Source organism: Cygnus olor, chromosome 4 (assembly GCF_009769625.2).
Source record: "Cygnus olor isolate bCygOlo1 chromosome 4, bCygOlo1.pri.v2, whole genome shotgun sequence".
NCBI lineage: Eukaryota > Metazoa > Chordata > Aves > Anseriformes > Anatidae > Cygnus > Cygnus olor.
The window spans coordinates 33,196,201-33,223,443 of record NC_049172.1 but is presented as its reverse complement, the minus strand read 5'-3'; the positions used below and the strand labels follow the sequence as shown (position 1 = coordinate 33,223,443).

At 39.2% G+C, this 27,243-nt stretch overlaps 1 long non-coding RNA gene across 3 annotated transcripts; it reads right to left on the bottom strand.

Annotated features, from left to right (window-relative positions):
• Positions 1 to 868: 868 nt before the first annotated feature.
• Positions 869 to 27,233, bottom strand: LOC121070044. Of its 3 annotated transcripts, none has more exons than XR_005819854.1 (4): positions 27,154 to 27,233; positions 26,864 to 26,961; positions 9,322 to 9,464; positions 869 to 1,022 (listed from the first exon to the last, which is right to left on the bottom strand). It is a non-coding gene; the product is annotated as an uncharacterized LOC121070044 (long non-coding RNA). The 3 variants fall into 3 exon arrangements; XR_005819853.1 differs by lacking the exon at positions 869 to 1,022 and adding an exon at positions 6,856 to 7,015; XR_005819852.1 differs by lacking the exons at positions 869 to 1,022; positions 9,322 to 9,464 and adding an exon at positions 21,815 to 21,938.
• Positions 27,234 to 27,243: the final 10 nt, after the last annotated feature.

Genomic DNA, 27,243 nt, shown 5'->3' with positions numbered 1-27,243 from the left:
CAGAAATGCAGCCCGCCCGCAGCCTGGGGGGCTCCCTGGGCGAGGGAAGGCCTTCAGCTGATGGCCGGCCTTAACTCGAGACCTGCAGGGTGTAGGTTTTGGCTTGGTGTTCAAAATACTCACGGATAAGTGATCTTATGGATTCACTTGCAACCAGTAGGTACACACTTGCAGCACAGAAGTGATATGCAGAATCTGGCTGTGCTTCAAGTTGGACGCTTTAAGCTCAAGCTGTAGGTTAAGTTTTTTGCCTTTTTTTTTTTTTCTTTCCTGGGCCTCACTTGCCCATAACTAGAACTGAAATAACATCGCTTCTTTGTGTAATATGATTGTAAAACCTAGTCATAAATGTTTTTACAGGTGACTCCACACTGGGCATCGCTGAAAGAAAGCATGTGAGGAAGTAAAATTCAGCTTCAGAGCAGGTGAAAAGTGGACGCTAAATAAAGTATGTGACCACAAATTAGGCCAGGAAGATACAACAAAGCACTGAGTAATCCTAATGTTGAGCAATATCTGTGTTTACTCACTAAGCACCATCTACTGTGCTGAAAAAAGTACCACGCAGGAAGAAAAAAATGTATCACAATACATAAAATACAAATGAACAGCCATGTGTTTCTTTGTGTTTCAGTGCCTGACTTTACAATCATTGCTCCTTAACAGTTATTCTGTTTTGGTTTTCCTCTTTAAGTGCTTAGTGTTCAAGGGGCATAATAGTTATACGTTAGGAGGATGTAAGGCTTTATGCTGTAAAAGCACACAAAGCCAGGCATAAAACTGAATGTACAGTAGGACTATATTACAAACAAGTTAAACCTGCCACTACAGGTATGTGTTCTCAAAAGCCTCATGCTTCAGATGACTTCTGCATGGGTGGATTGCATGTTAGCCAAAAGATCTCACCACACAAATTCCAGCGCTAGATCAACACCTTGTACTTGATCTAAACTGGATATGTATTTCCTCAATGGGGTGCTTCTGCTGCAGATACTCTACAGGGGTGTGCCACGCAGCCTTACCTGCAACAACAACAAAATACACAAAAAAGAAGTTCAAACACAAAAAGTATGAGGAACAACACCAGAGGAGAGTAAAGTTGATGGTATGTGCCTACATGACAAAAAATCTCCCACATGAAACAAATGGGATGTGTTGTTTGTATTCTATTTCTTTGCAATGGAGCCCAAATGCAGCACCTGTATTCAGCTCCTAAACACCACTAATCACAGCATGATAAAAACCATCAATTTTCTGCTTCCTGAATATTTATTTTTAGTACTATGCGGTTTATTGCTGGGGGGAGAGGAGGGAGAATGAAGGGAAGCTTACTATCATGAAAATTACCAAGGAAGGAAAAAAATCAGAAATATATGATAGAACATTATACAAATTTGAAGAATCTGGAAAATTTAATTAAACTTCCAAGCATATAAAACTGAAAAATACATTTGGAGAGATCCTAGGTCTATGAGAAACATGCTGAACAAAGTCATTCTACCTGTGATTACGGAAACATTCCCCAAAATATCAAGAAACAGAATATGGAAGGATCTTGGGTATTTAATGTTGATAATCATCAAGAGTTGGTTTGAGTTCACAGAATTAGCTTAGTTCACTAAGACCGTATCGAAGCCCAAGTTTTGCCAGCTGTGCATCACGCAGCCAAAGTAAGGTTTCTGGAGATGAAGCTCCAGACAGAAATACGGCAACAGTTGGGGGCCTAAAATTATACATGAGGTAATTATGGACACCGTGGAAAAATGGATAACAAATGTAATAAAAACAGTCCTCCATGTTCTTAATATGGCTGATACACACTTAAAAGTGCCCAGAGAAAGCCCTATGTACAAAGGAAAGCACAATACCTAGGTTATACAACATGATGAAGTCTCTGAAGCACCAGCGTGGCCATATAGCAGGCTCTGCCAGCAGGAAATGCAGTTGGGACAGGGACTGAGTTTCAGAGCTAAAAGAGGTGTTTGAGAAGTGCCTTGAACTGACCGAGGACAGATTTCACCAGAAAGGAAGAGGTCAAACTGATACAATACTGAAGTGGATACAAGATTCAGGTAGCAGTAATAAGCATACTACTGGAAACTACTGGAAACAGTTTCCAAGCAGTACTACTGGAAACATATCAAAATTGCCAGTGTTTAAACAAAATTAAAATGCAAAGCAGCATTGCATGAAATACTTGAATCAGATTTCTGATCCTTTTCTTGCAAAAGCCACACAATAACACCTCCAGCTGGAGGCTGCTTACCAGAAGGTAGAGCTCTTCAGGATATGTTGTCTGCAGGTACACTGCCTGTGTGCAAATGCCACAGGCATTCAAGCTTGGAGTTTTTTTTTTTCTGGGTGGTGTGGGCTTTAAATGCCTGTAGAACTAGTGCAGGTAGGGTAATATACAGGAATGTGCAGCATACTAAATTCTCATCCTCTTCATTTCTCTCAACAGCAAAATCTGCTAGTATGCAAGGACTCTAAGGACACAGAGACAGAGGGTAGATAGCTGGATCTCCATTTCTTACAAGTAATTATTACAAGCTTTAACGAGGCTGCAGGAGATACATGGTGCTGACGTAGTGCTCCTGAGCACCAGTGGCAGCTGCAGCTTAGCAGGCCCAGTGACACATCCCGACACAGCCCCGTACCTGGGTAAGCAGTTTCTAGGTGGAGAGAGCTGTGCTTTTGGGGCTTTAGAGAAGCAGCAAAGCCAGTTGTCGAAATAATCAAAACAACCAGAGTTGCTGGCTGATCTAAAAATAGCCTAGGCCAGACAGAGTAATTTGTGATAATTTGACTCAGATTGGAACACAAGAAGAGAGTTCTGCTGGGTTGCTGCACCCAGGGGAAGAGGAAAAAAAGGTGGTGGAGGGTGTGTGTGTGTGACTGGACCTAATATTGTCAAGTGTAGCAAAAATGAAAGCCATGCAGGAAATTCTCCCCAGAAATTCAAAGAGAAAAGCTCCTCTTTTACTTCTGAGCAAACAGAAATTACCAAAAAGGAATAGAAAGGGGGAAAAAAAGTAAATAAAGTTCCAAAAGTTAAAGAAAAAAAAAGGAAGAGCACTTGCTCTAGTATCACATAGTTGAGAAAAACACATCAGCATGTGGCATATGCTGCTCTGAAGCCCTGTGTGAAATACAATATACTTGTGTCTTGCAAGCAGGATGAAAGAAAAAAATTGCATTCTTGTACTTCAGTGAGAATCTCTGCTGTGTACATGTGCGTAGGAATAAAAAGACCTTTGTATATTTTCATAGCTATACTTCTCCAAGAAAACAAATCTTATTGTCTCAGAAAGTCTGTAATGTAGCTGCTAGAATCTGGAAATTTCTCACCGAGATTCTGCCTTGCCACATGCATCTTTGCTGTAATGTACATGCTTGGAATTTCACAACGGTAGAGCAGACGAAGGAAGCAACTGGCTAAATGGGTCTTTGTACTCTCTGCTGAGCCCTCACAATTAGTTGGCTTGGCAGTTATTATTTTTTAAGTATTTTGTTCTGATTTGCATCCCTGGAATTGCTGCTTTGTTTGGCCCTGCAAAAAGACACTGTTTTTCAACAAAAAATATCAGCTCTATAGTACTGCTTAATTGAAGTCGCCCATGTAGCCTCAATGTCTATTCAGGTTCTGCAACACAGCTGAAGCCTGCGATGAATGTATCAGTGTTTGGCAGAGATACAGGAGCCTCAGACCACAAAAGAATGCAGACAAAAGATTTTCAAAAAATGCAAAGGATGAAAAAGAGTGTTTGCAAAAGGGAAAATGTAGCCTTTGGACATGACAACATTATTTTTGTTCTGCATAAAAATAACAAGGATCTCGTTCAATAGATGAATGACATTGGCAATATAGCCAGTATAGGAAACAGACATTGTGGAGGGCCAAGATCTGATAATTCGATCTCCATTTGTTTTCAGTTGGTCCAATGGGTTTTCGTGTAGCTGGAGAATGACATATCAGGAGCCTGCAGGCTTCCTGAAATGTCTCCAGCTAAGTGTGGGTTCCCCCGCATTGTTACAGCTGGTTGTGGTTCCCATCATATCAGCAGGATGACAGACTAAAGGTAGATGGTTTTGTGATGAATGAAGATGATAAAAATAGAAGATTATTGATTTCCTTGAATAAAGACCTTCCTGACTGAAACACTGGGAAATTACCTTCACGTGAAACTAGAGATTTGAGATTGCTCTCAAAAAATGACAAGGATCTCTGCATGAAAGGATCAAATCCAATAATTTCAAAAGACCTGAGACTATGGTGACATTTGCTAAAAGACTGGCAGTAAAGAGGGCAAAATATATTCAGAGGGAGATTTTTACAGTTGTCGGTTTTTAAATTAGTTTTACCAATAATTTCAATTACTTTTGCTTTTTTTCCAAACTTATTGGACTAAAAGCACCCTTTCCTCTCCTATCTTGTTATTTAGCAAACACCTCCAAACAGTGTTTTTTCTCTTTTATTGCTCATTATGACTCATGGGGTAATAAACCTATTTATTTCTACAGCCTCCATAATTAAAGGGAATGACAAGAAGAAGTAGAAAACTGTGAGGAAATACAGAAGGGAAAAGAACTGCTACAGAGGTGAATGTTCTTAGTAAGAGAGGCTGTCAGGGCCAAATTGATCCGTAGTTTGTGCCCTGAAGTATTAATGGTTACTCTACAACCACAGACTTATCAGCGGACAGTGCTGATGTTGTGCTAAGTGGGCTGGCAACAGCATGATGTAAGAAGTATTATCACATTGGACACATGTGAGTCTAATACCTAAGAATATACAAAGCTAGCCCCAGGATGCAAGTCCAGCTTTTCTGCTGCAGTTTGCATTTTAGTGCAAAGAGCTGACAAGGGAAAAACTTAGGGAAGATAGCAAAAAGAGTCCTAAAGAATTTTCAAAAAGTGCAACGGAGTTATAAATTTGTCCACTGCAGTAAATCTAGAAGTTTCCCAGAGTACTGAAATTGGTTACAGATACAAGGAACTCTGATTCTATTTTCTTCTGTCCTGCTGCCATGAAATGCAGGCAAACTGCCTCCCACAGGATACTAATATGACCTATTAAGTGGGTAATCTTCACAGTTTAATACAGGATTTGCAGTCTCCTATTTTGCTTTGTTTCATTTTGTTTTTCACAGTACCACCCGTGATCAGCCAGGCATGCTATCATGTTTTGCTTGTGCTGAACACCGACACAGTTCATTCCTAGCAGAAGTGTTTGCGAAGGCACGTTAATATTCAGCAACAGGGTAATTTTGCAATTAAATAATTGTATGATAATTACTAATTTGTGAGTTCAGTGCCAAGAAGTTTAATATTAATGAGGTTGTAACAGTCTAGTTACCTTAATGGGTGTTTACTAATGGGAAAACATTTTTCTAATGTGAAGGTTTTGCAGAAATCCAAAAACAGTCTATCCCAAATGGAACATTGCAGGTTTCCAACTTTCACAAAATTATTTTGATCTGTTACAGTTGTCTTTCAGTTGTACATTCAACAACACGCAGCTTCTTAAAACAATTTGTTTTTAATAAGAGATGAAGAATGGAAAAAAACAGTTTGATAGCTTTGATTGAGTACTTGGCTAGGCCCCTTGACAGAATATTGGATGACACCTGCTCATTTTAAGCCAGCCAGCCAAACGTGGTGCAAGATGCAGCCACGTTTCTCTCAAACATGTATTTTCCAATTAATCTGATAGGGAAGGACTTGCAAACCTCAGTAGCAATTAAGGAAAAATAAAAACACTTCTAACTGATAGTATCAGTCCTGTCTTTTTCAATTTTTTTTTTAATTTTTTTTAACCACAACCTTTACTCTAAACACTAAATGCCAATAGAAGAACAGATGATGACAAGCATCTCTCTCACCAGAGCCTCCATACTGGCTTTATTGAGGTTTACAGTACGGGGTTTATGTATTTCACATTCATGCTTGCAAGAATCTATTTTGCTAGGCTTTTAGGGGTACTGCACTTCAGTTATACGTACTTATTTAAATGACTGTAGTTTCTGAGCTGACAACTCCTGAGTAATCAAGGGGATACCTATATTTTTAGATGGTTGGATGAAAAAATGAGTTGTGGAACTATGCTGTCTTCTGACTACCAGAAACAGTTTCATGTTATTCATACATTGCAACTATAAAGCAATCTGTTGTTTTCAGTGTCAATGACAGGCCTCTTGCTAAACCCTTTGATATTGAGGTTTGTTAGCAATATAGGCCACCAAGAGAGGTCCTATCCTAACTTTTCACTTCCTTGTTACTTGCATATACATATGCACATACACAGGGTTAAGGAGTTTTTTCCCATACTCACCAAGTGTAATCATAGCATTGCATTATTCACTAGGAAAAGATTCATGTGATGAAAAAAAACAAACTCACAAGGTTAAAGTTTGCAATGTGAAGGCACAACAGTAATCAAATTTCCTTTGTTCTAGTTACATAAGTGAAAACCAAATGTCTGCCAAATGTCTGGCATTCCCAATGAGGTCTGGACTGATGAAGGTTAGCAGCATTTTTGCAAGCTACTGTTGGCAAAATCTGGAGTTTCATGGACAATTTCTCAGAGAAAACTCACATCTTGCATCAGAGCTTTGCTCTAGCCAGTTGCTGAGGAAGATCTGTAGACAACAGACCTGTTGTTCTCGGCTGCAAACTGAATCAATTTGTATTTTCCCTAAAGAGTAATTTTCAGGTATTTTTTTAGACTTCCATCACATCTTTTCTGCAACATTTTACATCACCATAGTCTCTCCTACTCTTCCACAGTGCATACATACCACAACTCCTCTAGCCTCCCCCAAATCTCTGCCTTCCTCAGACTGTAGCTACATCTCCTAAATGCTCATCTCAAAGTAACTTTATCAATACAGGATCTGTTTCACGGAAATCTTTTATATCTACTGTGAACTCCTTTCTTTTGATGCTGTTTAAATGCTAGAAGCTTTTTGAGGGAGCTCTACAGCGTTCAATTCCACATCAGTAAAAGTTCAATGGGCTGGAAAATAAGGAAGAGAGTGTCGGAATCAGTTTCTGGGATGCCTTCACAAAACTCATGTGTTCAGCAGTGTGCTGGAGCCAGGCTATCAGTCCTAAAACAGCTTTCGCAGAGAAAACTTTATTCCACATAATTGCCTGGAGTACTCAAGTGGCTTCAAATATAGTATCTTCTCCCTTTAGATGTTACTACAACTTTGGGTAGCCAACTGTTTTGGTTCTTTCTCAGAAACATTGGAAACATCTGTCTGTCCATAAGAGAAATGGAGGGATTGCTCTGGAAGAAACCAGTGTTTTGCAGCTATAATCACAGCGAAGGTGATTAGTTAAACTGCTATCATCATAGCAAAAGCTTCTCTTATGCCTTTGCCTAAAGCTTTTGTGTCCAAGCCAGATAGTCTGGGTTACATACACTGTGAAACTCGAGGCAGAGATTCTTATCTGTGGGGGAGCAGAAGACTTAGGGACAACTTCATAGTGAGAGTTTGATGTTCCTCTACTGCAAAACATGACTTTGCAGGTGCAACACAGCCCTTATATTCTGAAAATGTACAGATGTGGTCATGCCCAAAATTCATATCTAGACATCAATTTCAGACTCTTTTGGAAATTGAGAGAAAATGAGTGAGATGTTCTGATTTAACTGAAAACATAATTCAAACAAGTTTTGATCTAGAGTTCTGCAATGAAATCTATAGTGCAACCCCTTTTGCTCAGACTGGAAGGATGCATATAAAGGAGAAGGGTTTGAACTACTCTTTTCTTTGCGTTCCATCTGTGCAGCAATGTCTGGAATTTTCTACTGTTGATAGCTCTGGCATACAAAATTATTATTGTCAAAGCAATGATTTAAGAGTGAGAAAGGAATGCAAAAATTTGCAAAGGGGGAATGTAAAATATACAGATAAAACCTTCATTCCATCTCACACGATTATACAAAATACAGCTTTCCAAGGGGATTAATATGGTTTTATCATCCAGTCCCAGGGTAAGACATCTGAAAAGTTTATAGGAAAAGGAAAACAAATATTGAGAAGTTCTGGAGTAAACTGTCTCCCATTTCACCCTGATGCTTACAATTGCTGAACGTTGATATACTGCTGCAGCACCAGGGCTGATCCTTCTTTGGATCAGCAATAAAGAAAATGCATTAGTTTGACAGTTGTAGTAAATGAGCCTTGAGCTTTTTCTTTTTTATTCATGGCTGGTTAGGTGTGCGGGTCACGTTCCAGCCTCATTAGTGAATAGTGGCAACTTAAGTCTAGTTATTAATTCTCTGGCTTGCAAGTTGTTAACAGATGAAGCCCAACAATATTGACATAATGTTGGCTGAACCAGAGATTTCTGAGTGCAGCAGGACTTTTGTTTCCTGATGAAAAATGTCTTGTTGAAGAAAAAGTAACTGCTTCCAGCTAGACAGGTTCACATGGGCTAACATTACATCTGGTGTGTTAGCAAGTGGAAAAGTTACATGCTTGAATGTTTCCGTTTGGATTTTTTTTTTTTTTGGTAATTGTTCAAGACTTCTGGAGATCCACAAGCAATTTTTTTTTTCCCTCTGGAGTTTAAAAACAGATTTAATGACCTAAACACACTTGCTCTCCCCAGGAAGTGAAATTTTGCCTGAGTACAATGGTTCTTGATAACTTAAAATACCAATATCTTTTATTTAAAAGATGGAGTCTTCATCTAATTTACTCTTAAATGCTTCAACAGTCTCAGTCTTCTAAAAGCATACATATTGTATTCATTCTGCATCATTACCAGGTCAAAACTTTCAGAGGACAACTATAGATGTTCACGATTTACTACTGTATGACAAAAGTTGTATTAAAATGGAGCATGGGAAACAGAAAATCATCACTGTTACTTCTCATGTACCCATGATCACAGTACCCCAGCATAATACTGAATTAACTGAGGTCTACTTAAATTCAGACACCATTTTCTTCCTTCTAATTACAATAGCATAAGTTCTATCTGTGTCACACATTTGCATATGTGTTTGTGTATATATGATAATTCCGGTTTCTGTCAGTAATTAAAACACAACTCATAGCAATAAGCTAAGACTGACTTCTAGTCCTTGTAATCTAATTAAAGTCCAGCACTAGATAAAGTAAAACATCATGTTGCCTGACAGGACTGCATCCATTGCCTCCTGCAATTACTAAAAAAACGTAAAGAGAATTTATGTAATTTTCCAGTCTCTTTATTATCTTCTGAAAGCCATTCATACATCTTTTATTTTCCTAAAATGTGACGTCCCCTTTTCAAAACTCCTGTAAAATTAACACCATGGCTTACCTTTCAATTTAAAATTAAATTCTTGGGAAATCCAGTGAAATGAATCTCAGGCTATTCATGGTTACCCAAGTTGCTTTTCTCACTGTGACTCTAGTCTGAACCGGTGAGCTGAAGGAATATTGAAATGTCAGCATGCTGCTTGCCTATAAATAAAGAACAGGCATGTAGAGTGAGTGGTGTCAAGAGGGGAATGACGAATCATGTGCACATATAACCCTACATTTCTTGTGTATATCCCCCTTACAGCTCTATCCAATATTGACATGTAATTTCTGCAGTGTAATCCAAATCACGTTCAAAGGATGGACAATTTTTATTACCATCCATCCTTGTCAGGATCACTTGAACAGCATGTGTAACTGAACTCTCCAAGAGACAATCTTTTTCTGTGAGAAATGCTATCAGAACACAGTGAGCCAGGAAGAAATAGGAAAATCAGAAGTTTGTAGCACTCCTGAGAAAGAAAACTGAACAGATTCTACTGGACCAAGTAAAAATGTTTTAAAAGGGTGTCCATTGGAGCTGATTTTTGATTTGTCTAATGTCTAATGTTTCCAGAGTCCTGTAATGTGGGTCTTTTATGTTGAAATTATTCATTAAGAGGCCTTACAGTTCTCATACTACCTTTGTCTTCAGTCAGCCTGGCTAATACACACATGCTACCTGAAAGCTTATTTCAAGCAGTCTACCAGAAGTATCGTTATTATTAAAGGCTAATGAGGAATCCAGGTAGAAACGGTAGAATCAGAAACCACCTAGAGGGACTATCTCATAAGACTTTTCATTGGTGAAGGACAGAGACGTGACCACTAAGAAGGATGAGCAGTTTTAAGGAACAGAAACAGGGTGGTGGAAGCAAGAGAGCAAAATTACTCTACACATTCTAGTTAATTTCTGGCTTCTAAACACCCCCAAATACCCCCCAGTCTTTAATAACTTAATCAAGGAAATAAAAAGAATAAAAGGAGACTCTGAGATGTTTGTTACTCACAGAAATTCTGGATTTATATTTGATATCACAGCTTCTATGTTTGTGATGTCAACTGCACATCTGATGGATTCCTCATTTTTATCTCAGTTACATTAATCATTTGTCAGCTGCAATAAAAAGTTGTGTTTATGTACTTATTCTCTGTATAATTTTAGCCCATTTATGATGAACTTATAGGGCCCACTTTGATCTAGACTGATCACAAGAAAGTTTTGCATAGGTTTTGGCACAGCCTCAGGAGTTACATCTTCTGCATTTCTCCAGTATTTCTGGGGGAGCCAGTTCAGTGGTGAACAGAATCGGTGGCAAGAGAGACGTATCAACACACCACTTCCTGGTAAGTGAGCCTCATAAAAATTATTTTGAGCTTCTCAATAAAAGTGAAGTAGTTCTTGTGCACAGCAAACATCATCACATGTGCTCTACCCACTTTATGCCCCTTAAGAAAGCTGGAGTGTTCTGCAGTTGGTGGAGCCCTTGCAGCCGGTGGTGTAAAAAAGAACATAAAGGCTGTTTATTCAAGGGCCTCTTGCAAAATGTGGCACATGGAAGCTGCCAGAGCCAGAACTTAAGCACCAGGCTGGTAGAGACTCCCTAGGCTTGCGGCCAGTTGCAGAGACACCAAGAATCTGAGGATTACAAGGATGGCTTAAAGTCTTGCCGATCCTCCCCTAAGGCTATGAATTCATTCATCCTGCTTCTAGACTCACAGTGTAAAAATTCCCTTGCAGTCTTTCAGCTGATGCATCATTTACTTAATTTGGCAGGCTCCCACTTACATCAAGACTGGGTTTCCCCATCTGAAAAGCAGCAATACCATGAGTGCTTTCCCTGAGTTGTAATCTGGCAGTGAGGATGGAACAGAAGCTTGGCACGGGTATTTCCGTATACCTATTTTAATGCATGTCAGTAGATAAGGACATATATTCCAAAGAATTACCATCAAAACAATTGAGTCTTTCTGCCAACTTCAGCTGGTTTTGGACCAGGCATGCAAGCCCTCGCATTATCCACAGAACACATCCAGTGTTGAAGCAATCCAAAGGAAGAACTATGAATTTTCCAGGCTTGCAGGCTCATTTGATGAAATCACATTTATGGGGCAATAATGCCATTCCATTTCTGTCCTTTGCCTCTTCTCACAAACAACAAAGCTGCCAATTTCTGCCAATTGTGAGAAATTCTGAGATGTGAATGTTTATCCATTAGGATGTGCACAGAAAATACTGAAGAGTGAAGTTTAAAAAGGCAGTGTTTTGAAGAGAAAGAAAGGAACACCCACATAATTTCATGGCAATTTGTTAAATATCAAGCCAAAGGGAAATCAAGCCAGCTTCCTGGAGCTGGCACTGTGAAAGTGGCTAGTTTTCAAGCCTTAAATTTAATATACTGCTCGCAGAATTTATCACATCCAATTCTTTTATGACAGACAGTATAACTTGATGTTTGTCTGTGATGGAGAGCTATACCAAACTGTGGTCCTGAAGCACTGCATTGTACCGAGCAGTTTTTTTCTCTTCACACTTCAATAAATTTACTATTACTGTGTGTGTAGTGTCCACAAAATATCTATTATAAAATAACAGTATTGGAGATTCACCAGTGCCTGAAGGTTCCATGCATATTCAATACAAGACTTTTGCAGTTAAGCCAACAGGGAAAGAAATAGCTTAATAAATGTGACATGAAAAGAAATAGAGCAAACAATACAGATAATTAAACAAAGCAGGAAAATCAAGGCAGGAGATTATTTTAATGCAAAACTTGATCTGAGGTGAGAGAGGACAGAGCACTGGTAGCTGACGGGGATACTAACTACAGTATCTCTTGAGTTCTTGTTCTTAATTGGATCTGATCGTGACCTCCATCATTTTGCAAGTGTTGTAGCAGGTGCTCTGCTCCTTCTCATCTTCTCCTCCCCACTAAACCAGAATATTACTGAGAAAGAAGTGCTGTGAGGAACCATACCTAGTAAAATCTGATCAAATGAGCTACAGTACCCAGGCTAAAGAGCTTATTAGTGTGATTATAATGACACAAAGAGCTTCCAACTCAGATTGGTCCCTTTTGTGTTGGGTACTGTATAGATGCACCGCTCCTATAGTGAATTGTTTACTGGCAAAACACATGGGAAAAAAAAATCACAAATCAAAAGCAACACACGCAAAAACCACCACCAAAACCACCACCACCACCACCACCACCAACTCAACAACCAGACAAGAGGAAGGAAACACAATGCATATGGAAACTGTCAGGCAAGTGAAATGGCATTTGACTGGAGATTGCAGAAGCACGTAACTAACTCTGCCTCTCCAGGGCTCCAGCCTTGTTAGTTCAGTAACGCTACTTACTCCAGGTCTTTAGTGGCAAGGGAGAAACACCAGGAAAACGACATTTGTATTCTCTAGGCACAATCTCCTGGACTCTATGACAAAATAAATACACAGAATCTGTTTGCCTGACTAATTTCTAGTAAGCAGAACAAGAGGAAAGAAAGATAAGGTAAAAGCAGTTACTTAAATTTCCACATCTTGTCACTAAGGTTGATTTGGTTTAATGGGCCTTTTCTCCTTGTGAACGATTCAGACGCACAAGGGAAAAAAGGTCCCTTTCTTGGGATTAGGATCACTCAGCAGTATTAAGAAATGCTTTTACATTTCTAAAATGTTCTATTGAGGGCATGTTATTTTGTTTTAAATACACGTATCAATGTCAGACACCTACTGTCTTGGAGGCGGAGACAGACCTACAGGTGAAAAGTTTTCAGCTAAATATAGGCCTGTAATACAATGCCATTATAAAAACAAATGGACAGTGACATTTTGAGAATAGCTATGTTTGGAATTCAGCGGCATAAATTACAGTCCTGTGGCAGCCCTACTGGAATACAGTGCACTGGGATTCCCATCCCTGCAGAATGCAGGAAGAATGCAGGAAAAAAATGATAAATGGCAACTAAGTTATGCAAAAATTTCCAGGAAAAATAATACAACATACTGTACAAGAAGGGCATTTTTAATATCTGCAGGAGAAAGAAATCATTCGGTTTATTACAGCAGCTGAAAAACTGTGTTGGCTGTTACAGGATCTGATCTGATTTGCAGTTTGATCCACCATCTTCAACCAACAGCTGAACTAATTCTTGGAAACTGCAGCTAACCCAGCTCTTGTTATCTCTGTGCCTCTGCATACATGGTTTGCTTGTGCATCTACCTGCCACAGCGCTATCCAGCAAAATTACGCTGATATTTTTTCACTCTCTACTGGTCCAAGTGCTTCAGCTGTATGTGTTCAGTGCCAAAGACTGCTGCACTGCAGCACTGGCTGGGTTTGTACACACAGCACCGGTCGGTACTCGAGGGACCCTGGTGCTTCTGCTATGACAAATAAGCAGCAGAGGAGGTTCCTGCACTGCTGCCTCAGGCAGCCTCGCTTTCTTTTGCATTCCAGTCTCTAGCTATTTGGGCAGCATCCCTGTTCTTTAAAAATACTTCCTCCCTGTTCTTTAAAAATACTTTTCTTGTATTTCAATATTGACACTTGCAACTTCAGTGTATGGTTTTAAGCTACACCTCTTATGTTGCTCTTGCTTGCACCAACTGCTGCAGAAATACTTGGGAAAATGAGGTCTTTTTTTAAAAAAAATTAATTTATTTCCTTCTCTACTGGTCTAGTTCCCATACCCAAGCTGTTTCTCATCCAGCTTCTTTTTGAGCTCCTGCTTTACATTGTTTTATGATCTCCCTTTCTTTCTCAGCCTCCTGCTCCCAATAAATTTTACTTGTAATATTCCTAAATGGGGAGATACAACCAGGGCCTTCAGAGCCTCCTAATATATATCACAGTTTGGCTTATTAGGGCATAGGACTGTTACCTTTTTGGTAGCACTCATTAGCACTTTTAACAGTGGGTTCTGTTTAGAAATCAAAGGTGGCTTAGGGTTGAACATCCTGGGGAACATTAGTCTAAGAAGTTTTGTTCCGTGTAATAATGTTAATCTACATTAACACAAAATATTAAAATGCCACAGAGATTTTCTGGAACAATGTTACTAACATGGCCAAAGGTCAGCACTTGTTTTAGCTTAAATCAATGACGACTGTATGATGGATTTTTATATTAGTTAAGAGCAAGCTGTTTAATCTTTAACAGTCTTCATTCCCCTCTGCCCTCCAGCAAACCCAGGAGTGGATACAGGAGAATATTCAAAGGAAAATACATATGATTTTTTTTTAGCTTGCTTTCAAGCTACTGGGCTACTGTGGCCAATAAGACCTCTTCTCACCTGAATGAGTTTCCTTTGCTTTGGACTTTTGGTTTTTCAGAATATTTTCAAATGGTAGGTATTGTTTATAGAGAAAACAGTATAATTTTGAAGCCCTTACAATATGTTATGTAGAAACAGTCACTGACTTGAGATGCACTAGAAACTTTATTCTTTAGAAGTTAATGTCTACAAGAAATTAGATCTCCATCAGCCTTGGGGTTTTCCTCATAGTTTTTGTGTATTAACAGCGAAGGAAGGAATGCATTTTGTGCTTGTTCTTCTCCCACTTTCTGAACAGAAACATGCAAAATTGCCCAAGGATGAAGAATAATACTATAAAAAATGGCAGTGCCATTCCTACCATCTTCAGTGTGATTTTTGGCTGTGATAGGTTTTTACATTTTAGAACTTGAGCAGAAGCATGAATGGGCAAACAAATGTGTAGCTCAACCACTGTACTCCAGAAGGCACATCTGCCAACTTTCAATTCTCTCCATTTTCAGAAGCAGCTGTCAAAATAGTGACTTATATAATAACTTATTAGACAGAGCATTTTAACCTTGTGAAAGTGAAAAAAATATTAATAAAAGTTCTGATGGAAACTTTTTGCCCCTTTAACCCATTTTAAACCACTGTGTATGGCTACCTATTGGGCTCTACATTTGAAATACACTTTGCTTCACTTCCATGACTTAGTTGCTGCACAGATTCAAAACCATTAAAACTTCACACTTATAAAGCACACCAGATATGTTTCAGTTGAAGCATCTACTTGATTTCTTGGGGAAGGTATTTTGAAAGTTTATCCCTTTGCTTACTGGCATAAAAGTCTGAATATTCTCTCATTTGAAAATCCAATTTAAAATAGCATTGATTTAGGGTATCCTACTACTAACAGCCAGGGGAAGCAGCATAGTGATAAATTACATGTTAGGATACTAGAGTATGCACAGTATTAATGATCAAAAGTGTAGTCTGTAACACACTTGAGATATCAGGTTGGTTGGTGCCTACGGGTAAACTGGTAGTCTTTTAGTTTGTCCTCTCTAAGGTCATAATACTCTCCCTGAAGCAAAGCAAGAAATGAAACCCTGATTTATCTATCACACTGACAAAAACTCCTGCAGTACAGTTTACTTCAGCAGAACTACAACTGTAGTTTATGCATACGGCCATGGTGCGGCAGCCTAGTAACAAAAAAAAAAAGGATGTGCTTGATGTTTCAAGAGGTGGGCATTTCCTAATGGCTTAAACTTTGCAACAGGGATTCTAAACACCAGAGAGAAAAATGAATGAGGCATGACTGTTCCCTGCAGAAAATAAATAAATAAAAAAAAAATCTGGCCTTGTTAAAAGCTGAATAGTGAGGGGAGGGAGAGGAGAGAGTCTGAAAATTAGATGGCAAAGGGGAGTCAGATTACATGCCCACATAAGCAAAACTGATCAAAGAGCAAGAAACGAAGCTTGATTTATGTCTTAAAAATGAAATGCTTTTTCTTCCCTTTGATACAGGCAGTTAGTACTTCCATGGTCTATGGAAGCTAGTGGATTTCATTAATACAAACTGATTTTCAGTCAAGGGGTTTCACAGACTTTTCATTGATAAAAATACAGCTCAAAAGCCTCTGAATATTCAACCAGTACAGTAAATCTAAAATGTCAAAGAACATTGTCTGTTTTGTTGTTTGCCACAGAGGCTTGTGTGTGAAATGAGAACAATTAGGACGCTCTGTTTTAAACTTTAATTTTATGTGGAATTAAGTGGGTTTAGCAGTTCCAAGCACACTTGAAACAGTATGTAAAGTAAAACTCAGACTGAGGTTTCTTTGCATTTATGTAAATGAAAATTGGGATTAATTCCATTAAAGCTGACGAAGTTCTACAAGCATAAAATCAGTATGAAAAAAGCATTAGCCACAGCAACTTTTTAAGAGGTTATTTCCCATGCTACTAAATTATATAGCTCATTGTGCTTAAAAAAATATAATTATTTGATATGGACCATATAAAGTTACACTTCAAATAGCTGCAATTACCAAATATAGTTATTACACAATAAATATCTTTGTGCTGCAATTCCTTATTTCTGTATCTGATATCCACATATTGATAATGTTTTTTGCAGAACAGAAGTAATACAAAATTAAGAAAAGTGGAGAGAGGAACGCCAACCAATTAGTAATTCAGTATAGGCTGCATTATACTTTCATGAGTAACTGTCACTGCAGCAAGCCTGAAAATTATATATCAGAATAAGGTACAGTTTTAAAAGTGAAAAGCACCCTCACATAAAGTTGAAGAAGCCTTTGCTGGCATATTCATGTTCCTTCCGATTACTACATATCCCCCTTTTCCACACACATACCCATCTGACTTACTTGGCTGCCATTCAATGCTTAAAGCGGAGAGAACTGGTAAATGTAACTCTTCCCAGAGCTCCAACAATTACTCTAAGTAGACCATATTCCGCTCCTTTCTCTTCTGCACCTGCTGCTTACATTTAATTGATGTTTTCAAAGGGTGAAAAAGAAAGTGGGAACCTCCAACCTCCTCCACTTCCTTCCAGATATCAAAACAAACTCAACATGTTCTTTCCTTCAGTGTCTATCTCACTACCACTGAGCCTGTTGACACTTGCATCTTTCTAATTTGAAAAGAGATGGAAGTCAAGTCCTCATAAACGCTCACACAGATGGGTCTGTCCAGCTCAATGTCCCATCTTCTGCAATAGCTAATGATATACACTTATGGGAAGAGGATGAAACCCAGGTAAGTAATGGTTCGGAAACCTTCTGAGCCAGAGGCAATACCAGGAGTACTTTTAAAAATATAAATTACAATAATGGGACTTGTTCTCCTTTTTTTAAACTCTCTTCTGAATCCCACTTTATCTGTTGACTTCAAAGCACTGTGTCGTGACAACCAGCGAACTAGCAAGACATGCTGACACCTCTTCCTAGGCTTCAGCTGCTACCACTCACACTACTGCCACCTCCCACTTACTCACAGCTTTAAACCTGTGATCAGATCACTTTATTGACTGCCCTCTAGTGCGTGTGTTATGGGAATAACAATGCCACGGCCTCTTAATTGATTAAAATTAAGGAAATAAGCATTATGTTCCCTGACAGCTGCCTCTCCTAGGAAGCCAGACATTGCACCCGGCCGTATAGCTGAGCCCAGGACGTCGTGATCAATGGTATAAAATCCAGCCAGCAGTCAGTTACTGCAGTGCCTTCAGGCTGGAGCCTGTACTGTCCAATACCTTTAATAAAGGCCTGGATGATGGGATGAGTTGCGCACACAGCAAGTTTAGGAATAATACAGAACTCAGGGCACAGCTGATATGCTGGTAATTCAGAGGGACCACTGCACCCGGGGTATATGGGCTGCTGGGAACCTCATCAAGTTTAACAAGGGCAAAGGCAAAGTCCCGTGTCAGGGTGGAACAACCTCGTAAAACACTGCAGGCTGGAAGCCAACGAGGTTGAAAGCATCTCTGTGTTTGACAACAAGCTGAATGTGACTCAGCAGTGTGCCCCTGGCTTATTTCAAAGGTGCCCAGTGGCAGGGCAAGAGGTAACGGGCTCAAGTTAGAACAACAAAAAAAAAAATCCCACTAGCTATCAGGAAAAACTGGTACTATGAGGGCAGCCAAACAGTGGAACAAGGGCCCAGAAAAGCTGTGAGATCTCTGTCCTTGGAGATAAGATACCCAAAGCCTGCCTGGACAAGGCCCTGAACAACTGGATTTATTTGGTCCTGCTCTCAGCAGGGACATGGCCTAGGTGGCCTCCAGAGATCCCTTCCCATCTGGCAGATTCTGTGTTTCTGTGGGTGCCAGGGTCAGACCCAAATTGGTGTCTGTACAACAACTGTAAGAAGGTGGGGAATGAGTAACCTTCCCAGAGGTGAGCAATTTCTGTCAAAGGAAGCCCTCTTCTGAGTTTCAGGCTCCATCTAAGAACAGATTAACTGCCATAAACCCCTAAGTGCTCAGGACTCAGTACAGAAATAGTTTCACAGAAACCTGATCTTGCCAACAGAAACAGCCATGCAGCACACAGCTACAGTATACTTCAGCAGCACAATGATCCTCTGAGGTCTATCAACTTTTTGTTTTTAACCTTTCAATTCCAATATTTTTTAATTAGCCTGTGTTTCTGCCTATGGTTGCAACCCTGGTCAGCCACTTCTGTTTGAGTTTCTGGATTCCAGTAAGGGAAGGGAAGTGTTCTGGTTCATGCTGCTATTTTTCTCCTATAGCTCTCTACTACATTCCCAGACAATTTTGATGGCACTGGCAAGTTACATGTGTCTGGCTGATTAAGAATTTATGTTAGACTTTAAAAAAAAATTGTAACAGAGCATTCGTTAAATCAATAGGTAGGAATACCTATTTTTGTGATTGCTCTCCCAGGTTTGTTTATGGAGAGATACATGGAGTTTAAGTCCAGAGGCATTACTAGATCACCTAGTTTTACTGCCTATGCACCACAGCTATCCAGTACATTGATTCCTTAGTTTATCAAAACAAAACAGGGAGGTGCCTTGACTACAGCACGTAAGGTCACATGTGTATTATCTAGTCCCCCCCCCAAATATGCACACAGAGGATTACATGTATATTCATATACATGCACACACACATTCATACTATTCCTAAAGAAGAGAGAGAGGAAGGTAACCTGGAGCCAAGAATAATTTACTAAAAGAAAAAACAACAGGCTTTGCTTCTCAGCTACATAAGACACAGACTAACACCATATGAGCTCTTTAAATATAATACTCATATGAATAACGCAAAGTAGATGCTGGAGGACTTCTGACTTTAATACTAGGTAACATCATCATTTGGCAGGTGAGATATTTCCCACAGGTCACACAAGTCAATGTATTTATTCCTAGTGAGTCCACTAACCTCTGCTCTGGAAAGCAGAACTCCTCTACTAGAGCTTCTCCCCCCATCTGATGCAGATAACTCCAGCAATAAGCCCCCAGTGACTGGAACAGATGTTGCTGTTTATTTAATTTTTTTATTTTACTAATGCACAGCTGCCAGGGCCAACAAATGAAAAACACTGAATTCCATCAGGATTATCATTTCCAGTGGCCACATGCTAAGACAGATTCCCTAAAAATGATTATTCTTTAAACAAAGGTGTCAAGCTTAAACTTGAACATGTAATGTCTTTTGATAAAGAATCTCAAGACAATAGTATCTGACAGCTCACATTCTGTAAATATACAAGTTCTTGGGTGTGCAAATGGTAACTGATTCTCAGAGACAAATATGTACGGTGCATGTTGTACAGTTAGGCCATATTTCTGTAATTGTAAGAGTCCAAGCTCAAAATGAGCAACATAGCACTATACAATCCAACCTAGGATTACGGGGATACTAACTGTGCATTGTTTTCTTTTGCTTTGTACAGATTGCAATTATATGCAAGTTTCCTTTAATGCAAGCAAAATATTACAGAATCTTGTTTTTAGGAGAGAAGCCTAAGGAAAAAAAGAGGAAAAGAAAAGCAATTCAATAAAGATACCCTAAAAAAGGCTGCTGAAAGGCAAATTCCCTTGAATTAGAATTCAGACTATTTCAGGTTCTCTATTTTGCCTTCATCAAGACAGTAACGGCCAGATTTCCAACAGCAGTGCCGCTGCCTAACTTCCAGATGCTAGCATGAAATTTGTAACCGTGTTACAGGTTCTACACAGAGTGCATGAGGAGAGCTAAGCCCCTTAAAAAGACCATCCAAACAGCCTGCCACTGAGCAGGGAGCTCTGTCTCGAAGACAAAGACAACACACGAGTACAACTGAGTACACACGAGTACAAAGACCTGCCCTTTCTGGAGATTCAGTGTATGAATTTGAGAGTAGAAAATGGATGTTTTCATTTAGTTAGCACCCAGAGTCTAGAAACTGCTCTTAGTAAGAAGCAAAGAGACTTTTTTCTCAGCAGAAAGGCATCTGTAGAGGAGCTGCTCTTGGCCCTAGAAATAGTACACTAAGAGATCATTTGCCTACAAAATAAAAGAGTAAGGTTTAGTTTTTCGTCATCCCAAGAAAGTCAAACTGACATTTCCTTCCTTGCTTCAGTATTTCTTACCCAGCAATTTATACAAAGTGGGAGTCTTTTGAAGCAGGGGTATGCTGCAAAGTGCACCAGGCTGGGAAGAGGAAGCAAAAGGAGCACGATTATGCCACCTGGCAGCTAGGAACTCAGCTCTCAAAGGGAGAGGAGACTTGGGGCCTGGTCTTTGATCCTAACACTGTTTATGCATTTCATCCAATGACTTTTAAATGTGAAGGTTTATGAGAAGTTCTCACCTGCAAGATTTCTCTCTCTCTTTTTTTTTTTTTTTAAAATCCCCATAGGATTTTGTTTTAAACAATTTAGGCACCTACTAATGGTGATCCTTGACCCTACCTCTCCAAATGCCCATTGGCCTCCAATTCAGCAAATTGCTCTGAATTTCAATAAAACTTCCTGTTTAATACTCTGCAGAACAGGGAGGGACCTTAAAAATATGAAGCTTTTCTGAAGTGACTGTGAACTTGCTGGAAATCATACTGTAGGTTCTTGTCTTGACTATTCTCAGTCTCTTTCTGAGAGTCTCTAACTGCCCTGTGAGTTTCTAGTAATTAACCTTGCACAAAGATAGGTACCTAACTTTTCTCTTGTACTACTTATTTGGTATAAATAAAATTGCTATTGGTAAAAATGAGAAAAACAATTTTTCAAAAAATAAAAACTTGTCTCAGTTTACTTTATACTTATGGCTTATCCATAAACTCTGAAAATAAGTTAAGCTACAATATAAAACATTAAAAAAACTCAGTTTCCAGGAAAAAAAATAAATCTGTACATCATGTGCAAGAAACACAAAGCAAAGTTTTCCTCCTTTGCAAGTACTGTTTCTTCCTCTTATTTTTTCTGTAGAAAGTAGTGCCTACTGACTTCACAAACTATCTGACAATGGTAAAGAATCACTTTATTCCAGACCTAAGGAAGGAACGAAAAAGCACATGCAGGGAAACAAAACAGTACTAGGAATTACTCCCTGATTCACTACAGATTTTTTGTCTAGCAGCTGAATGCCTCATCTCCTGTCTAGTACTGATTCATTCATAGAGGAAATCAGTATTCATATACTCACATAAAAATGATACTTAATAATATTTCATTGTATTTTAAGTGGTGTAAGAGAGACATGGGGACTTATGAGATCTTTCATTGCCTGTTTTCTTTGCATCTTCAGGCATGCAGATGGACAGAAATACTATTCAGAGATCAGCAGCACATGCAGTATGACAAATTCTTTCTTTACCTTGCATTGGTATCAATTTCCTGCAGGTGCAAAGTCATGTTAGTTCAGGAAAAAAAATCTAGAATGTCCAACTTCACATCTGGCAAATAGGCTTAATGCAACACAGACCACAGGATTTTCCTGTATTGCAGGTAACCTATTTCCCATTACCAGTAGCTCAGTGATTAGACAGCCTCTCAAGAAGGTGGTCTGTCAAGAGAACAGAGTGGAAGGTTTTATGAGAGCAGACAGAATGTAACTTCGCAATGGCAAAGTAGTAGTGAAAACCCGGGGGGGAACTTTATCAAAACAGGGAGAATACTGTGCAGGTATCAATGAGTGCCTGTTTCTCTAAGGAATTAACATAGATCACGTTGTAATTAGCTGAGATTATGCCTTTTATCTGAGTTCAATGGTGCTATTCAGGTCTACTAAAATATTCCCTACTGATCAACTGTCAACACTTTTTTTTTTTTTTTAAGTCTGAGATAATTAAATGATTAAATCCAGCTTGTCTGAGGTGACTTTCTAGGGGGCAGGGACAGAACACCAGGATGTTTTTGCACTATTGACTACGATGTGACATATGGGCAGGTTACAGGTTATGGAAGAGTAGCTTTGGCACTGTTTGCTTAAATATCGTGTTAACTATAATCACAATCTGTTTAACTAGAAAAGTAGAGTAATGCTGATAGCCTCATTTTTATTAAGAAATGTGTTATATAGTTCTTGGTCGAAGCTCCCACTGGACCATGGAGTATAATTTGTAATTAGAAAAGCAGGACTAAGCCTCTAAAGGAGCCTACCACTGCTCTTCCTCTAGGGTCATATTTTTGTTAAATATCCTTCAGCTGTATTCTTAAGGTAAGCAATTTGCTAGGGGCCAGACATAAATCTGCTGGCAGGGATGGTTTAGTAAATCCAGAAGAAATCTATAAGACCCTGAAGAATTTTCTGTCCTGAAACTACCCTGAACTGGTAACAGCCTATAGAGATAGAAGTAGTTTTGTTTGTTTGTTTCTGTGGGAAAGGAGACTTTATTTTAAAAAAGTTATCAGCTGTCCTCCTCCTGCTTCCTAAGTACACAGCTTGAAGGATTTACAGCACAAGTCCAGGACTCAGCTCTGTGTTTTCAAAGCATAAAGAGAAAACCAGAATTTCTGAATAGGATAAAGGCAAGTTCTCACATAATGCTGAGGATATTGCAGCATGTGCTTTAGACCCATACTCTCAAGCAAAACAAAAAATAAAAGAAAAACAGCACAAAGAGGTTTTTAGAACCATACTTTCAGTTTCACACATTACTTATGCTGATTTATGTAGTCCCAGCTTATTCCTGCGCTCACACTGCTTCCTCTCTTCTGACAGGGTGAGGATTTATACGGTGGCAGGTGAACCTGATCAGAGACCTGATCCATGTTAAAGCTAGCCATAGAAAAAAGAGGGTTAATTTTAATCTGGATCAGGGAACTGATCTCATTTATTAAACAGCTGCATAAATTTTCTGTGCCAGGATGTTTAGGGAGAGACAAAATGGTTGAAGAAAGGCAAGATTACTCCTTTTGATAGCAGTGCTGACCTGTGCCATTTTATAGCATATGAGAAATTGCAGGCTATAAGCGGACTGACTTTTGGAGCACAATGAATTAACTTATTCTCAAAATTAGTGTCAGGCCCTTACAATGTATCATAGATAACCAAATCTGGTTTTAAAAAAAGGAAGAATAATTTTGTTAAAGGAATAGTGAATTTATTTTAATTTGTCTCATAAATTGCTAATTTATAGTGGTCAAGGGTGAGTTTTTTTAACTAAATGCAGGTATAAAACTTCTTTAACAAACTTTCTTTTATTTGAAAAAGTTCTCTTGGAATGAGTAAATCAACAAATACCAATTAGATTAGTTTATGAGATCTCTTAAGTTGTTTCTGTTCATCAAAGGACAGATATTTCAGAATGTATTGTCTCTTTTTCTTAGCAGACAGAAATTTTTATTTCTTATTCTTTAGGTTTCTTGTATTCATCAATCACAAACACATTGCTTAAGTACTGAAATGTAACATTAATTTCCAATCTACACGGATATTATTATTAGTTACCAGTCTAGCAAAGTATCTGGATTCTATTCACGTAAGTAAAACATTTATCTTTCATATAGTAATGATTTTAGAATGGTATTACACTGTGAGTTGTGCACTGAAGCAAAATATCTGCAAAACTGTCACAGAAAAAAGCTTGGGGACATCTTCGAACATTAAGGGATAAACATGGTTTATATCTTTCAGATGAAGTACGATTTAGGTAGAAGTAACTGATGATTTTTCATAAGCATTTAAAGTAGTGTTTTTCTTTCTTTGTATGAAGGTTTTAGGGTATGTACAGAGAAAGATCTTAAAGAACCTTCCTTAAGATCTAAAGCAGATCTTATTTTTTTTCTTATTGCTCACAGAAGGTGTGGAAGAAAGGCTGTGACATGGCATTTTGCATGTCTTGGAACACATGCCCATATTTTTCTCTGTTCCTAAACAGATCATTTTTATTCTCTAATACTTTTCCTGGAAAACAGAACTCTTACTAAGAAGCAAATGTAGTATAGGTTTGTTTTACTGAGGTGATATCTACATCACATCAAAGAAAACCTGCATCTTAATAAAACTATTTCTATCTCATGGATTCTCTACTGGTAGCACACCTGAAACTTGTAGTTGGAGAGTATAGTTAAATTCTTTGCACAAAGCACACTTAAAGACATGTGACATGAAAAAAATGTTAAAGAAATTTACAGTAAGAGAGCTCTTCTAAAAGCTGTCTGTTTTACATTTGTCAATCTACTTTGTCAATTTTATTTGCAAAATGAAAACTGTCCCTGGGTCGCAGAAAGGAGAAACTTCATGGAATTTCTTGAGAAAACCTGATCTTTCCATGGAGTAAAACTGGTGACCACAAGTATAACCACGCACGTTGTTATATCTCTCACTACTGTAAATAGCTGTAATCATTGCTTAAACTTTATTACAGACACTGCACACTTGTCCTGATGACACAACATTCAAGACAGGTATATGCTGTTCGCTAAGAACTTGTGTTATCTCTACTTCTTGCAAATATCCTGTCAGTCAATTATTATGCCTCTTACTGTTTTATCTTGGTGAAGTATTTCTTAGTAGCTAAGAATGCCTTCAGAACAAAAAGGGCCACTAGGAGGATTAGCAGGAGTTTGTGATAAGCCATCTTTACATTTCCATCTCTTCCATCTAACTGTGTGATAGAACAGCCTATCTGATGATTAAGAGATAGGGATATAAAGGGACAGCTATCTTGGCTTCCACCTAACTACCACATGAAAAATAATTATGGAGTGTTTTTGAAATGCTTACAGCAGCAATAGAAAGAAATGAAATGGATTTTATCAGCATCTGTAACAGATCCTGTTGCAGAGGCTTACTCCTTAATGATCTACTTATGATGAAGGCATCTGTGTGCTGGCTGGCAACTCCCACGCTGCTGAGACTGAACAATTTAAACAGAAGTATCCTCTCAATTTTTGCTGGAGTCCTCTAGACACTTTTACCAAATTCCCAAGCTGGTTTCTGCTCTGCTGTCGTAGGCAGATGCTGAATGCCACCTACCTGCGAATCCAAGTGCTATGGCAGCACACAGAAGCAGTTTCCTGAACAAATGGCAAGAAATAGTGTATCTAACGTAGAAATACATGTCTCCAACAGAGAAATGAACTGCCAGAGATTTGGGCAACATTCACTCTGGATTCAGACCATGAGGAGGAGGATGTTTTGGTACCTCTGCTGAGCACTTCTACCATAGCATTTACAATTTAAATACATTTATACATTTACAATTGAAGAATCATGTTGAACTAACAATTCATCTTGCAGTTCTGAAAACAATAAACAACAGGAGAAGAGGGAAGAACTGTAATCTCTGGAATGGCTGCTTCCCCCACCCCTCACTCCAAAAGCTTAGACTTAATTTCAACATGTCAAGATATTTTAATTCTTCCAGTTGTTCTAAGTGGAGGAACCTGACTCAAGTTAGTTTGATTTCTGACTGGATTTTTGGATGATGGATTTGTCCTGGGTTGGGAAATCTTAACTCTACCATACCAAGGTGTGAGTTAGTTTGTGAGGACCTAGGTAGTTAGCAACCTTAGCAAATTATTCTTTAATTACATAGTGCATTTGGAGAGAACACTTCCTGAGCTCACAGAGAATACCATTACACTTGGTAAATTATATTATATCTTTATGTAAATGAGCCGTTACTTTAATAGGCCAATGTCTATTCCTATTTGGAGTCATTAGCAAAATCACAATCAGTACCCTGACAGTCTAATTAATTTATTTGAAGCCTTAAAAAAAAAAAAAAAAAAAAGGGAAGACACAGCAAACCATGCTTAACTATTCACCAACAGGAGTCTACTGCAGTTAAAGTCAAGTATAGAGAAATACAACATATAGCTAACATAGAAAATTACCTTTAATTTCTATCTAATTCTTAAGTGTCCTGGGCTAGACTTAACAAGGCTGTTGGTACTTCTGGTTTGCTGCTGTTCCATGTAGGAGAACTCAATGGCACGAAGCTGGGCACCTTCTTTGAGCTGGGGGTCAGCTTCTTCTCACAGATAACTAGTGACAGGACCAGAGGGAACGGCCTCAAGTTGTGCCAGGGGAGGTTTAGGTTAGAAATTAGGAGACATTTCTTCTCAGAATGAGTAGTCAGGTGTTGCCACGGGTTGCCCAGGGAGGTGGTGGAGTCATTGTCCCTGGGGGTGTTTAAGGAAAGGTTGGATGTGGTGCTTGGGGACATGGTTTAGTGGGTGACATCGGTGGTAGGGGGATGGTTGGACCAGATGATGTTGGACGTCTTTTTCAGCTTTAATGGCTTTTAGGATTCAGTTTGCCCTGCAGCCCCACACGGGGGAACAGGCCCTGCAGGCCTGCGGCGACTCACCGAGGAAAGAGGCCTTGAAAGGCTGCTGCTGGGAGAAACGCACCCCGAGGAGCACCAGCACTTCTGCGAAGACAGGTAGTCGTACGCTGCAGCACCAGCTAAAGAAAAAGAAGAGGTGTGTGTATAACAGTGCCATCTAGTGACGCACATAACCGGGGCCACCTTCCCTCCAGGGGCCCAGCCGTCGTTTATAAAGCCCCAGACCCATGTACCACACGTTGTTATTATCATTTTAGTGCCGTCCCGAGGCTGAAGGACCCTTCCCCAGTACCCAGAGCCGCCCCCCAGACCTCCGGGCCCTCTTCAAGCGCCTTCCCCCGGGCGGAGGCAGGAGCGGGCGGCCGGCAGGGGGCAGCGCGGCCGGGCCTGGCCGAGCCGGG